Below are 15755 nucleotides of genomic sequence, written 5' to 3' on the forward strand. Positions count from 1 at the left end.
GTTATCGCAATGCCTTTACAGTGCTTGCAATCGGGACCGGGGTTCAAATCCCGCGCTGTCTGTAAGGAGTTTGTACATTCTCCCCATGTCTGTGTGGGTTTTACCCGGGGGCTCCAGTTTCCTCCCGGGGGGTGCTGGTTAATTGGGTGTAATTGGGCGGCCTGTTACTGTGCTGTACGTCTAAATTTTTTTAAATTAAAAATTAAATTACAGTATCATATGCACAGCCTGAATGTATTTACATAGTTTCATGTGGTTAAAGAGAAAATTCGGTAAGAAAACAATAGAATTCGAAATATAAATGTTTAAGAACTACATCAAAAATATATTGATTTTAACCTTATCATTTATTGTTACATGAGATACATTAATGGATTAGGTTTGTATAATCAATAATGGTCAAAATAATGCAGAACTTGTAGACAAATGCATATGGAAATATACTCAGAAATGAAATACCATAGAAATAAACAGGGACAAATAGACAAGCAGTTCAGCACTTGGTGAACATCTCGACCAATTCAAAATTTGCCTTCAAAGCTGAAAACATGTGAATCACTTCATCAAAATCAATGCCTTTCATCAACTCACTTTCAATTAATAATATCACAAGATCGGAAAGCCTTGACTGTTTCAGGGTGGATCTCAAGCTTTGAAAAGGTCCTCTCACATGAAGCCACAGACACACAGGTCATCAGAAATAACTTTAGGCTATGGTGTGAAAAATAAAAAAGAAAAAAAAAAAAAAAGAAGAAAAAAAAAAGAAATAACTTTAGGCTTAGTGAAAGGGTTGGGAGAGATTCTACGAAATCCCATTCAGCTATGAATGTCACAACGTCTAATGCTGGCCAATATTTGGCTTCTTCCAGATCAATCTCTGCTGCTTTCAGGTGCCTTCACAGCCTTGGCGTTTCTGTTAAAAGCTCACTTTTGGATTCCTCATAATAGAAAGTGGTCAGTTTTAGAATGGACATCTTTAACTCTTCCTCAGTAGTGGATACGAGACTCTTTGCTTGAACAGCTTCAAACATGGCTGCTTCTTCCTTGATGGTTCTTGATCTGATCTGGAGTTCGGAATGAAAGCAATCAATGCACTCAAGCATCGCTGTCATATTTTCTTCTTGCAGAGTGAGTCCAGCATCGTTTGCCTGCTCCCCTGCCATCCTTTTCTAGAACCCGGCTCTTCTCTCTACTGCAATTCCATCTTCGTCTGATTTTAAAACCATCTTCAATTGCACACTCCATTAGGTAATTGTGTTCCTCATGCAGAAGAAGTCTTAGCGCCTTGAGCTTTGTCGCCACCTTATCAAGAGTTAAGCCCTTATTCTTCAGATACTGCTGTGTGAGATTAACTTCCTGAAGTACATCACACCAGAGGTACAGAAATTGATGATTTCAACCCCAAAATGATCTGGAACTGGCATCTCCCAGAAAGAAACATCATATAAAATTTTCAAATCTTTCTCTTTAATGCCACTCATCTCATCTCATTTACAGTATCATAGCTAAAGCCACTTCCAGCCCTCTCTCCGGTTCAAATTCCGCCATTTCCACTCCTTGCTCTTCTGCAGAACGCATGCCAGCATCAGAATAATCAGCTTTATCAATTGGAGATTGACGAACCGTGTCTTTTGACGAACCCCGGCCATCATCTGGTCTTTTGACATATTGAGGCATGGATCCAGCAAGTGGTTTGGGTGATTTAATTCTCGCCTCTTTTGCTTTCATTTGCTGGCATCCACTTGGCCTCTTTGATACTGATTTATGCACTCCATGTGGCATGATAGAATATCCCTGCACAATAAAAAAAGGACAAATGAGCAATATTTGAAAAAAATATATAGTTGTAAAAATATAGAGTAATATGTGATAAATATAGTTGTAAATTGTTTATCTGTAATATTTCTTAGATTATATGAATACTAGCAACAAAATCATTTTATAAAATCTTTCTACATTGAGGTACATTATTAGTTACATTATTAGTAATTGAACGGTTTTTCTTCTTTTCCTAAAATTACTACTTCATTCTCAAAAAACTTAGTGACATAGGTTCATAAATACTAATAACCACAATATTGTAGATAAAACACCAGAAAATTTGATAAAAGCAATGACTATAAAAATACCAGCAGCAACGAAAACAACAGCGCTTGCTTGTAGCCATGTGCAGATGAAACCACATTCGAAGCGTCATTGTAGCTGGGTAATAATGAGAGCTCCGAACATTATAAGGCTCAAAAAGTAAATGAGCATCAAGTTTTAGCCTTGTAGGTATATTGATATATGTAAGCTTGGCTTATGAAAAATATTTTTGTTGTTATAACTAACTACGGGGATATTTTTATAAAAAAATAATACATTTCTGCTGAAACACCACAAAAATTTTATAGCCAGTCATTTTAATATCACCCCTTCTGATGGTGTCACCTAGTGCGGTCCGCACCCCCCACACCCCCCTAGTGACGCCAGTGAATCAAAATGAAATACATTCTAGATAGGGAAAGAAAAGCTTTAGCGCTTGCTAGCACCTGCTTTCTATCCATTCACACACTACAATATAACAGGTTTTCTTTACTTGCATGACAGAATTGTTCTTTCTGAGAACTTTATTCTCCCAATAGCTATGAATTTAATCACTTTTGATGACTTGGAGCTGACTTCCCACAGACAGTGAGAATGCTGAACGACCAAAGGAGCTGGTCGCACTAATCATCAGAGATTCTTATATTCATGAAACAATGTGCATTTATTTATTTGTATAGATGTCTTGCATTTGTAATATTTGTCTGTATGTGTGTTATGTCTGCAACCCCTCATGGATGCTGTCACCAGTTCTGTTAATGTAGGTACCCCTGGCTATCTTATCCTACTAGTACTGTGACACAACATTGTCCATACTCGAATAGCATGTGATTCAAAGCATCATTGTAACTGGGTAACAACGACAGTTCTGACGGGAGCGCATTAGAAGGTTCAGAAAATAAATTAGCATCGAGTTTTAGGCTTGTAGGCATGTTGATATATGTAAGCTGGGCTTATGAAAGTCCAGATAGCTGTAGGAATACCTAAGCCTGTGAAAGCTGCAAAAGTTTTCTATCTCTTCTTAACCTTCCATGAGAACCACCAGGAAGAAATTGGACCCAACTTCTGTGGCATCGTCAAAGCATGTTTTCTTCAACAGCTTGACATACTTAATTGATGTCACCCTATCATGATCAAATCAATGCAAAGAAGCTAATATTCTACCTGGAGCTGAGGAGTATTTCCCTCAGTCGAATCCACATCACGGAATAACCCAGCATGGTTAGCACAACGTTGTAACAGCGTTAGCAAGCGGGACAGGGGTCCGAATCTGGCGCTGACTGTAAGGAGTTTGCACGTTCTCCCTGTGTCTGCATGGGATTCCTCCGGGTGCTCCCAATGTTCAAAAATGTACCAAGGTCAGTTGGGTGTAATTGGGCGGCATTGGCCTGTGGGCCACGAGGACCTGTAAACCATGCTATATGTCTAAATTTAAAGAAATAATGATTTAAATTTTTAAATGTAAAACTTTAAAATTTAAACTCTGATCGTTGAATCTGCCCTGCTACCTGGAACATTCAGTAGCTTTTATTTTACTCTGGGTAATAGTATAAAAACAAGCTGACAGACATATGGAGATATAAAATGAAGGCCATACAGTAAAAAGCAACTTGCAGTGCACCATAGGAAATATTGCACAAGAATCACAAAAAGCCAAAAGAAAATCACCAAAGGAAGTCAATTATCTATTTATTTTGGTGTTTTAATATCTGGCTTTCTACTTCCTTCCTCTTCTCCTGAATTCATTGGCTCTTCCTGTAGCATGGGTTTTGCAAAAGAGTAAAACCTCTTGGTGCGTTGCCAAGTGCTCATTTTTCTATTAGAGTGTGTCGACGGGCTGTTCTATGACAGAGTACATAGCTGATCATCCATTTATTGCCAGATGTGCTTACTTCCACATTTTACTGGCAATAGTCATGTGGGACCATCCTAACCAATGTCTCCATTATCAAAAAGCAGTTATTACATTCTAAAGGCTGTTGTGCTTGAGATGTGCCAAGACCCTATTTTCACCAGGGTCCCGTTGCCATTGAGAAATTGATGCCATGCCGTGACTTGGTCCATGAGATCAAGATATTCTCTTCTCCTCTTCAATAACGACGCTAAAGTTTCCCTGAAATCCCTTTGATTTCTTCTCAAAACATAAACTGTAAACATTGTTGAGGGAAGGTGAAACCTGGAGATGCCTGTGAGCAAAAGACCTGGTTTGAAATAGTGCCTTAGGTTGAAAATAAGTCCTTCACAAAGAGAGGGCATTTTTGAGAAGCTTCAATGGAAAAAAAATGCAGCAGCTAATTTGCAAACAGCATTCTCCAACAAGCAGCTGTTTTATAATGTGCATTTGTAATCTACTGTGATAATGTAGGCGGAGAGAAAAGATGTATTGGCAGATGCATTGGAATTTAGGAGAATGAGGGGGGATCTTATTTAAACATTTTGAATGGACAGAGTAGGCATGGAAAGGTTGTTTCCCATGTTGGCAGAGGCTAGGACAACAGGGCACAACTTCAGGACTGAAGGCCATCTGCTTAGAACAGAGATATGTAGGAATTTTTTTTCAGCCAGAGGGTGGTAAAACTGTGGAACCATCAAACCGGCCTTCTGGCCCATCGAGTTCATGCAAAACTAGTTATTCCGCCCTGTCCCATCAACCTGCACGTGGACCATATCTCTCGATACGCCTTCCATCCAATCTGCTCTTAAATGTCGAAATTAAACTCCCATCCACCACCCCTGATGACACCTCATTCCACACTCTCACCACCATGAGGAACTTCCCCCTATGTTCCCCTTAAATATTTCACCTTTCACCCTCAGCACGCCTAATTCTTGTCGTACCTAACCTCGAAAAGCCTGTTGGCGTTTACCCTATCTATAAATTTTGAATGCCTCTATCAAATCTCCTTTCATTCTTTGATGTTCCAGAGAATAAAAGTCCTAACCTATTAAACCTTTCCCTATAACTCAGCTCTAGTCCCGACAACAATCTTGTAAATTTTCTCCGCACTCCTTCAATTTTAAATTGTACTGCTTCTCTTTAGCACTAAATGCTTCACTTTTCTTTGATATGATATTAGACCCTGTACTGTTGTGTTAGTGGAACACCAGATCTAGCTCTTTGCACTACCCTGCTGCATTACGTATAGGCTGATTTGCCTGGATAGCCTGCAGAATGAAATATTCCACTTCAGTTTGGCTCACGTGATGAAAAACAATTCAATGCCACACTTGTGTTCAAAATTAAAAGATAAATATAAAATCCACTGGAGTACTTTGCTGAATCTTAATGGATGTTGTTTGGGACAATCTTTTCCCCCAGTTCCTGTCAACTTGGGTGGACGCAATCAAACCACAACCTGACCTTGACATCAGGGGATTGCTCATAAAGAAAAATAAGAGTAAAATCATTGAACAGTACAATCAAAGGAAGATGAAAAATTCCCATTTCCTCTGCATCCTGATGGTTTGTGCAGATGGCTTGTGCATAAATCTGCATTGCTCTGAAATCACAGTGTTCTCTTCAAGGTTTAACATGCAGAAGGTTAGATATTAATGTTGGAACTAAAAGTTTTATGCATTCAAATGACCTGCCTGAGTTTTATGGTAACACACAAGTAGAGCTAATACAGCTCTTCAAATTATTGACATTTTACTGGAGAGAGAAAAATATTCCCATCCGCTCATATAGTTTGGAAACTGGATTTCACCAAGTTTAGATTTGCTGAAACACTGTTAAGTTTGGTGATAGTTCAGAAAACATCATCCAAAAACATGTCTGAAACATATTATTTCTTAACATCCAGAAAGAAGTGCAGAAACAAGATCTGCACGGTTCCTTTTGGAATGAAGCTGGGTTTGGAGCAGCTGTCAACACACTGCTATACAGCCAGGTCTTCAGGACATACTCCCCATGGCAGCATCATTACGTCTGCGATGGAGGAGAAAGGCTGCAGGCAAGAGGGAGAGAGCTCAGATCCATGAAAAGAGATCAAGGTCAACTGATGTTTATTGTATTTATAAACAGAACAATAGAACACTACAGCCAAGCAACAGGCCCTTCAGTTCATCTAGTCTATGCCAAACTATTTATTCCACCTAGTCCCATTGGCCTACACCTGGACCGAGCCCTCCATACCCCTCCCATCCATGTAACTATCCAATCTTCTCTTAAATGTATTCTATATCTTCTGGCAACCTGTTCCACGTTCTTATGGTTCCCCTTAAACATTTCACCTTTCACCTTCAATTCATGCTCTCTAGCTCTTGCCTTAAAACCCTTACTTGCATTGACCTTATCTTACCCCCTCAAAATTTTGTATATCTTTATCAAAACACCCCCCCATCCCCCGCATTTTCCAATGCTCCAGGGGATAAGGGGCAGCACAGTTGGCTTAGCGGTTAGCGCAATGCCATTATAGCGCCAGTGATCGGGGCTGGAGTTAGAATTCTGCACTGTCTGTTAGGAGTTTGTATGTTCTCCCCGAGTCTGCACGGGTTTTCCCAGTGGGGGGGGACTTTGGTTTCCTCCCACCGTTCAAAAGGTACCCTGGGTTCATCGGGTGTAAATTGGGCAGCAGGGACTTGTGGGCTGAAATGGCCTGTTACCGTGCTGAACGTCTCAATTTAAATTTAACATTTAAAGTTCCAGCCTTTCCCTATAACTCAGGTCTTCAAGATCTGGCAGCATCCTTGTAAATTTTTTCTGCACTCTTTCAGTCTTATTGATACCTTTTCTGCAGGTAGGTGACCACAATTGCACACAAAAATATCCTATACAGCATAACATCTCAATTTCTGCATTCAATATTTTGATTTAAAAATTCCAATATGCCTGCAGCTTTTATTAACAAAACAAAGGACTCTACATCACCTTTGTTGACCTCACCAAAGCCTTTGACACCGTGAGCAGGAAAGGGCTTTGGCAAATACTAGAGTGCCTCGGATTTCCTCAACATGGTTATCCAACTGCACGAAAACCAACAAGGTCGGATCAGATACAGCAATGAGCTCTCCGAACCCTTCTCCATTGACAACGGCGTGAAGCAAGGCTGCATCCTCGCACCAACCCTCTACTATCTTCTTCAGCATGATGCTGAAACAAGCCAATAAAGACCTCAACAATGAAGACGGTATTTACATTCGGTACCACACGGATGGCAGTCTCTTCAATCTGAGGCGCCTGCAAGCTCACACCAAGACACAAGAGCAACACCAAGACACAAGAGCAACTTGTCCATGAACTACTCTTTGCAGACGATGCCGCTTTAGTTGCCCATTCAGAGCCAGCATGATGCCCTGTTTTACGGAAACTGCCTAAATGTTTGGCCTGGAAGTCAGCCTGAAGAACATTGAGGTCCTCCATCAGCCAGCTCCCCACCATGACCACCAGCCCCCCCACATCTCCATTGGGCACACTGAACTCAAAACGGTCAACCAGTTTACCTACCTCGGCTGCACCATTTAATCTGATGCACGGATCGACAAAGAGATAGACAACAGACTCGCCAAGGCAAATAGCGACTTTGGAAGACAACCACCTGAAGAAACACACAAAGATCTCCCTATGAAGCAACTTTCGAGGAATTATGCATGTGTATTCTCAGGTACTTCTGCTCTGCCGCTGTCCACAGGTTCCTCCTGTTTACCCTGCATGTCCTATCCTGATTCATCCCCCCTAAGTGCAACACCTCGTGCATGTCCGCATTATGTTCCATCTGCCATTTTACAGCCCAATTTTCCAGGTGGTCCAAATCTCATTGCAAGCCATGAGTGCCTTCCTCGCTGTCCACTAACACTCCCAATCTTCGTGTCATCTGCAATCATAGCGTCAACCTATTTCCCTGTAAAACTTGTGCAAATGTGTGTTGCATTCATTGCACAAATGTAGCCGATATTTTTTTCTAAGAGAATATTAGTGGATTATTGTTTCATTTTCCAGTACTTGTTTCTACCTCATCATCTAAGGGATACTTGTTCAGGAATTAACCTATTTTTGGCCAGCCACTATATTACAGAAAGGCAGGAGCTCCTACGTACAGGGGAAGGAGGGTAGGGAAGGTGCAGGACTCCCACAGGTCCATCCCTCCAATAGAATATTCTGGCTAGGGCTCCCAAGGATAGCCTCCTCACAGAATGAGAGGCTCTGGACAGTGGGACAATATCACAAGAGTTTCTGCCCTCAAATGATATGACAGGGTGAGCTGTACACTGGAGAAAGGAACACCCTCTTATATGCGTGCACATACATTCATGCAAACTATCTCAATCCACACCCACCCTCACCTCACCTTTCAGTTCCAACATGCAGAAATCAGGGCTAAAAGAGACTGAAACAGCTTGAAATAGGAATGAGGCTACTCCTGTGGGCTGGGACTCTCAAAAATGATGCACACCCAGGTCTTGAAGCCATCCTCCTCTTCATGGACATTAAGCCCTCAAAGGTTTCACTTGATGGACTCCAGTAAAATGACTAACAATGTTTCAGTGTGACCCCTTGAGATAATCAACAGTGAAGCGGGCAAGGCTACTGGCCACCAATATGTCAATCTTCTAGATGGCCTCAGTTGGCCAGCTGCATCATCATGTGGTAAGGTTACTGCAAAGAAATGGATTGGAGGCCAAACAACAGCACCATAAGAGGACAGAAATGATCATTGGAGTCTCCCTCCTCCATCAAAGTGTGTGTGCATGCAAGTACATGCATTCGCGCGTGTGTGCATGTGTGCGTGCGTGTTCCATAGAATGGAGAAATGATGTTTTGTCTGGTTGTAAATATGCCGATATTTAACGAACCGGAGGTCATGAGGTGGGCACGTGACACCATGAATAGGTCAGGTGCCCACAGTCGTCACAACCAGAAATTCATGGTCTAATTTGTCAGGTCTAATTAACAATTGGTATGTTTTCATCTAGAAATGATGGCAAGTATCATTTATGTCAGGTAAGATCGGTTTTGGATTGCATAACATTTAATATAAACAAACACTATTATTTGTGGCATAATAATTCACCTGCTCAATTTTTAATATTGTCATCTTATTCATAGCCAAAGCTGGAAGATCATGGTTTACAACAGACAGATCTTTAAAAATTGCTGAGATGAGACATGGTTAAAATACTAATGAGAAAGGTTTAATTCTTACACGTAAGTAACTCAACAGGTCCCGCAGCATCCAGAGGAGGCAAAAATATAGGACTGTGTTTTGGGCCTGAGCCCTCATCAAGGTATAATACCTTATGCTTGAGATCTGCTGAGTTACTCCAGCACTTCTGTGCATTTACTACAATCACAGTGCCCACAAACTTGCTTGTTTCACAAGATTTGATTCTTTTCATGTTGCAAGCAATGAGCAATTTATTACCTTGAAATGGCATGGTTAGCTTAGCGGTTCATTCAATGCCATTACAGTGCCAGTGACCCGGGTTTGAATCTGGTGCTGTCTGTAAGGAGTTTATATGTTCTCCCCATGTCTGTGTGTGTTTCCTCCGTGTGCTTGGCTTTCCTCCTACCTTTCAAAATGTACCGGGGCCATAGATTAATTGGGGCTTTTGGGCAGTATTGGGGCATGGTGTGTAGGTAGGGCCTGTTACCATGCTGTGTGTCTAAATTAAAAAATTAAATTAAAATTAAGCACCTCAGGCGAGAAGATGAATTGTGTCTTTGTTGGGTGCACCTTGCTCTGATGCTCTTTTGATGAGCACACGCATTAAACTTGGTCAAAATCCAAATTAGAACAGCTTTATTCCTGCCTTTGCTATGTAAAGGACATGGTTTGACCTGCTGAGTCTTTCCAGCATTGAGTGTTTTTACTTCAAACAGTTTTAGGTTGGTTACACCAGAATTAAAGCAGCCTGACAAGGCCTCAGCCAATCATATCCATCTCCCAATACTTTGCTGAACGAAATTCAGAAAATGGCATCAACCTTGAAATGATCTCAGGGGGCAACACAGTCTGGCAGCCGTGGTTTGGGCGGACTCTGCAGGTAGGAGTGAGATCTCCAATATTCTGTTATTAAGCCAAGTGCAATGGCCCACCATGATCAGGAAACATAGAGTCTTTGCTCTTTCTGTTTGTTGCACAGACCAATTTACCAATAGAATTATCTGAAGCAAATGAGAAACATTGCTCGGTATGCACAAATACAATTGAATTAAGTACATTCATTACGCATATCTCTTCTTGCCTTGGCAGTTGTTTCAGTGGCTACTAAAAACTTTGGACGGTAAGAATATGTCCAAAGCCCTGGGTGAATAAAATAGAAATAGACGTCAAATTAAGTCAGTTTATTGTCATCTGATTGCACAAGTACAGATTTTTAAAAACTCAGATTTCAGATTTATTGTCAGAATACATACACGACATCACAAACAACTCTAAGATTCTTTTTCTGTGGGCCAAGCAGAATTATCACTTATTGGTAGTGAAAAAAAGAACTGCACACAGCGTATACATGTAAACAAACCAACTGTGCAATACAGAGAGGATTAAAAATATCAATAAAGTGCACAAGTAAGAATCCTTAAATGAGTCCCAGCAGTCTGATGATGGAGGGATAGTAGCTGTTCCTGAATCTGGTGGTGAGAGTCTTATGGCACCTATACCTTTTTTTCCTGATGGCAGCAGCGAGAACAGAGCAGGTGCTGGGTGGTATGGATCCTTAATGACCGCTATTGTTCTCCAATGGCAGCATTCCCTATAGATTTCCTCAGTAGTGGGGAGGGTTTTGCCTGTGATGTCCTGAGCTGTGTGCACTAGCTTTTTGAGGGCTTTATGCTCGGGGGTATTGGTGTCCCCATACAAAACAGAGATGCATCCAGTCAGCACTCATTTCACCACATTTCTGTAGAAATTTGCCAGAGTTTCTGGTGTTGTACCAAACCTCCACAAATTCCTGAGGAAGTACAGGCACTGACATGCTTTCTTCACGATGCTGTTAGTGTGTTTGGTCCAGGAGAGATCCTCTGAGATAGTGACTCCCAAGAACTTAAATTTGTTCACCCTCTCCACCTCCTGATCCCCCAATGATCACTGGATTGTATACCCCTGGCTTTCCCTTTCTGAGGTCAACAATCAGCTCCTTCATTTTGGTGACAATGAGTGCGAGGTTGTTGTTAGTGCACCATTCAGCCAAGTTTTCAATCTCCATCTTGCATGCTGACTTATAACCTTTCTTTATATCGTCAGCAAATTGTTGTACTGAGCCACACAGACGTAGGTACAAAGTGAGTAGAGCAGGGGGTAAGAACGTAGCCCTGTGGTGCTCTGGTATCGATGGAGATTGTGGAGTAGGTGTCCTTGCCAATCCTCACTGATTGTGGTCTGGAGATGAGAAAACAACCTGACGAAACAGCTTTCTCCAGGCCTCAGTGCAAAACATGCCGAGACACTACCAGACACAACACACATATGCAGGACTAGTATTCATACAGACAAATAAATTAATGAATATGATTAGTAAAATGACAACCTCGGACGGTCAGTGTGAGCAGCTCCTTTGGTTGTTCAGCATTCTCACCGCCCGTGTGAGACGCTGTCCGTCAGCCTGATGGCACTGGCTCTGATACTCCTGTATCACCTTTGCAATGGGACAGCTGAGAGATGCTGTGCATGGGGTGGAAGAGGTCCTCAACGATTCAGTTATACCTTCTTTAAAACCAAAAAGAGAGGATATTTTTCTCAACAGAATTCTTCTTTCATTTAAGCTTGAAACCATGGTAATGGAATGTTATCTTCCAACCCCTCTGCGCATTCCAGAAGTTGCAGTATTTTCCAGCTTCTGGACATACCATGGGCCATCTGATAACACTGGGCAATGAAGATTTTGCTTCCTAGACACTTTTAGGTGTATCTTATGGATTTTGGGCTGCTGATCATGAAAATTACCTTAAATCTTTCCTATCACATACTGTTTTATTTTAGATATAACCTTCAAGGATACAAAACCTTGAAGTGTGACATGTCACTGAAAATTCATTTTCTGCTTTCGCATTTGGACGTCTTCCCGGCTGATCCTGGTGCAGTCAGTGGCAAACACGGTGAAAGGTTTCACCAGGACATTACGACCATGGAAAAGCGGTATCAGCTCAACTGGAACCCATCAATGCTGGCCGACTACTGTTGGACGCTGACTCAAGATGCATCAGATGTTGAGTACAAACAAAAATCAGCGGCAAAATATTTTTATATGAGTTGAACTGATGCAATGTGTCAGCGTCATTATGCGATTAAACATACTAAATTCAATAAAAGTTCAACATTTCTCCAACTTCTTACGTGATACAGCAAATCTGAAATGATTTTTGTGTTCACCTTAAAGTTGTCTATCATAACCACTCCCCCCCACCCTCTTTTTTTCCAGGAAGCAAACCTTTTGAAAAATAGTGTTCACTTTGAGCCATACTTTGCCTTTTAATAATTCTCTCTGGATGTTGCTCAACATTTCCAGTGAAAAGTGCTCAATTAGTGATGACGTGATTGTAATTCACTGCAGTCCTTATCCTGCTAAATTTGTTTTAACTTAAAACAGAGATTGTTTCTTGAGAATTGTATTTCTTCTCCCTCCAGTGGCTGAATAATTTCCTTTTGAAACATCTTTTGGAGATTAGGGATATGAAAAATGTTTAAAACTCCATGAATCTATTAATGTTGGGCATTTAGTGTGTTTCTTTACAGTTGTAGATTTTAATGAGTATCCAGATCCAGTACTTGTTTGAAGATAGAATGCAAGGGGAGGAATTAGTAATGAACGAGCTTCACATGATGCAAGGAGCCTATAGAAAGATACAAGGGAAAGAGGGATCTTCAAGGTACAGGTATGTAATGAACAGCTAAATGGGGATCTGAAATGATTCATGTCCCCTTTTATTCTGCATTTTCCTGGTCTCTCCACCCCCCCCAACCCCCCCCCCTCAAGTCTTATCTAGTTTAAATGTTACCTTCAATTCACCCACCCTCACCTAATGAAGCCAGATCACACCAAGTCCTACATTTGTCAGAGAAATAGAGTTATTGATTCATACAGCATGGAAGAACCCTTCACCCCATTGTCCATGCTGACCAGTTTGGCATTCTGGGCAATTCCCACCTCCTGCATTTGGTCCATATCCTTCCAAGCACTTTCAGTTCCTAAATCTGTCCAAATGCCTTTTGAATGTTAAAACTGTGCCTGCTTCTAAAAGTTTTGTCTGCCATGTTGTTCCGGATTTGGACCACCCTCTGACTGAAAAAAGTTCTCCCTTAGGACCCTCTGAAATCTCTCGACTCTCACCTTAAACAATGGCCTCTCATTCTACAATCATCTGCCCTAGTAAATAGACTGTCAGCATTCACTTTACCACTGCTCCTTGTTATTTCATAAGCTTCTATAAGATCTCCCCTCAGCCTCCTAAGCTCTAGGGAATAAAGATCCAGCCTCTCTAACCTCTCTCTCTAACTCTATCCTCCAGTCCCAGCAACATCTCCTCTCAACCCTTCTACATCATTAATGTGATAGGCTCTGTCAATAACCACAGAGTCATAGGCTGCAGGAACAATAGGCTTTAATGCACACAAGACTTTGGCTGCCCCAGATCCAAGAACAGGACTGCTGGAAAGGGAGAGGTAACGTGACCTTTATGGCCAGGGCAAAAGGGAAGGAGACTTAAGAGATGAGTCATTAGAGGGCGGGCCAACATCATATATAGAAAAACTGGTAAGGACCAGATTGCACACAGTACTCCAGATGTGGTCTCCCCATCAACCTTTTACAGCTGAATCATGAGGTCCCAACTTTAGTACTCAATATCCTGTCCAATATAGGTGAGCCTGCCAAACACCTTCTTCACCACACTGACCACTGAGTTGCAACTTTCAAGGAACCATACATCTGTACCCCTAGCTCTCTCTGTTCTAAGGCCTCTCCAGGCCTTGCCATTTTACAGTACAAGTCCTACCCTGATTTGACTTACGAAAGTTCAACTCATCATGCTTGTCAGAATTGAATTCTATTTACTACTCCTGGTCCACATACCCATCTGATCTCAATCCTGTTGTAAACCTGGATATCCTTCTATATGATAAATCTAAATTTCCAAACCTTATCTCAATCCTAATTCTTTTTTTTTTTAAATTTTTTATTTTTCACACCATAAATCACATTAGCCATGATATACACTGTTTATTTTTCACACATATACAGTGACTTTTTCTCCCCCCCCCCCTTTCCTCCCAAACCACCCCCCCACCCCCACCTCTCATCCATTTTAGGTATACAATCTAGGTTGCATTAAGCCAGTCAGACAATGTTGTCATTCAACAAAATTACACCAGAAATTCTACTGAGTCCATTCTTTTCTTTCCTTCTCCTTCCATCAACTTAGGTAATGTTTGTCCCCAGTAGGTTTTCGCTATTGTATTTAATGTAAGGCTCCTATACTTGTTCGAATATTTCAATATTATTTCTTAACCTATATGTTATTTTTTCTAATGGAATACATTTATTCATTTAAATTTAGTAGTTTCTTCCTTTTAATTTGGTTATGTATTCCATTAATATTTAAAGACATATAGTTCAGCGTAGCCCTTTTATATTTTGTTTATCTTCTCTTTCCGTTTTTCCATCATTACCTTTCCTCCTTTTCCATTTCTGTTTTCTTATTTTCAACTCTTTATAAGACAACATTCCTACAACATCCAACATTTTCCTTATTCTCCTATTTCTATCTTATTTATCCCCAATCTCCCCTTCACCTCCTGAGTTGTCCTTTATCCCTTGTCGGACAACCACATCTCCCCTCTCCATTTGGATTTGCGAATCCACTCGCAAGCGTCAACTGATATTTCCCCCCACCCCGCCTCCCCCAGAAAAGATTTCACTTTTCATATGTCACAAAGGTCACTCTTTTAATTCCTTCCTTATTCTCTCTATTCCATTACCTTCCCTTATTAATTCTTGTCTATACTATCTATATTTTCCTCTAAGTACAGATACATTCATGTATGCTCATTGTCTCTATTCACTCTTATACCTCTTTACCCGCATACATATCAATCGTGATCATTTTTACTCTCATTACCCGTCTTCATCCCTCAGTCTATTTTTGTCTTTACCCACATACATATCAATCGTGATCATTTTAACTCTCATTACACGTCTTCCTCCCTCAGTCTATTTTTGTAATTGTTCTGCAAATTTTCGTGCTTCTTCTGGATCCGAGAATAGTCTGTTTTGTTGTCCTGGAATAAATATTTTCAATACCGCTGGATCCTTTAGTATAAATTTATACCCTTTCTTCCATAAAATCGCCTTTGCTGTATTGAACTCTTTTCTCTTCTTTAGGAGTTCAAAACTTATATCTGGATAAATGAAGATTTTTTGCCCTTTATACTCCAGTGGTTTGTTGCCCTCTCTTACTTTTTCCATTGTCTTCTCCAGTACCTTTTCTCTTGTAGTATATCTTAGGAATTTTACTACAATAGATCTTGGTTTTTGTTGTGGTTGTGGTTTAGAGGCCAATACTCTATGTGCCCTTTCTATTTCCATTTCTTGCTGTAGTTCTGGACATCCTAGGGTCTTAGGGATCCACTCTTTTATAAACTCCCTCATATTCTTGCCTTCTTCATCTTCCTTAAGGCCCACTATCTTTATGTTATTTCTTCTGTTATGGTTTTCCATTGTATCTATTTTTTGAG

General features: G+C 40.8%; 1 long non-coding RNA gene across 1 annotated transcript in view; it reads right to left on the reverse strand.

The window, feature by feature from the left end:
• Nucleotides 1–366: 366 nt before the first annotated feature.
• Nucleotides 367–15755, reverse strand: part of LOC138751778 (uncharacterized) — a 43447-nt gene continuing 28058 nt past the window's right edge. The window contains exon 3 of the long non-coding RNA XR_011350176.1: nucleotides 367–1794. This is a non-coding gene — a long non-coding RNA (uncharacterized lncRNA). The remainder of the gene's footprint in view (nucleotides 1795–15755) is intronic.

Source organism: Narcine bancroftii, chromosome 1, assembly GCF_036971445.1.
Source record: "Narcine bancroftii isolate sNarBan1 chromosome 1, sNarBan1.hap1, whole genome shotgun sequence".
Classification (NCBI taxonomy): domain Eukaryota; kingdom Metazoa; phylum Chordata; class Chondrichthyes; order Torpediniformes; family Narcinidae; genus Narcine; species Narcine bancroftii.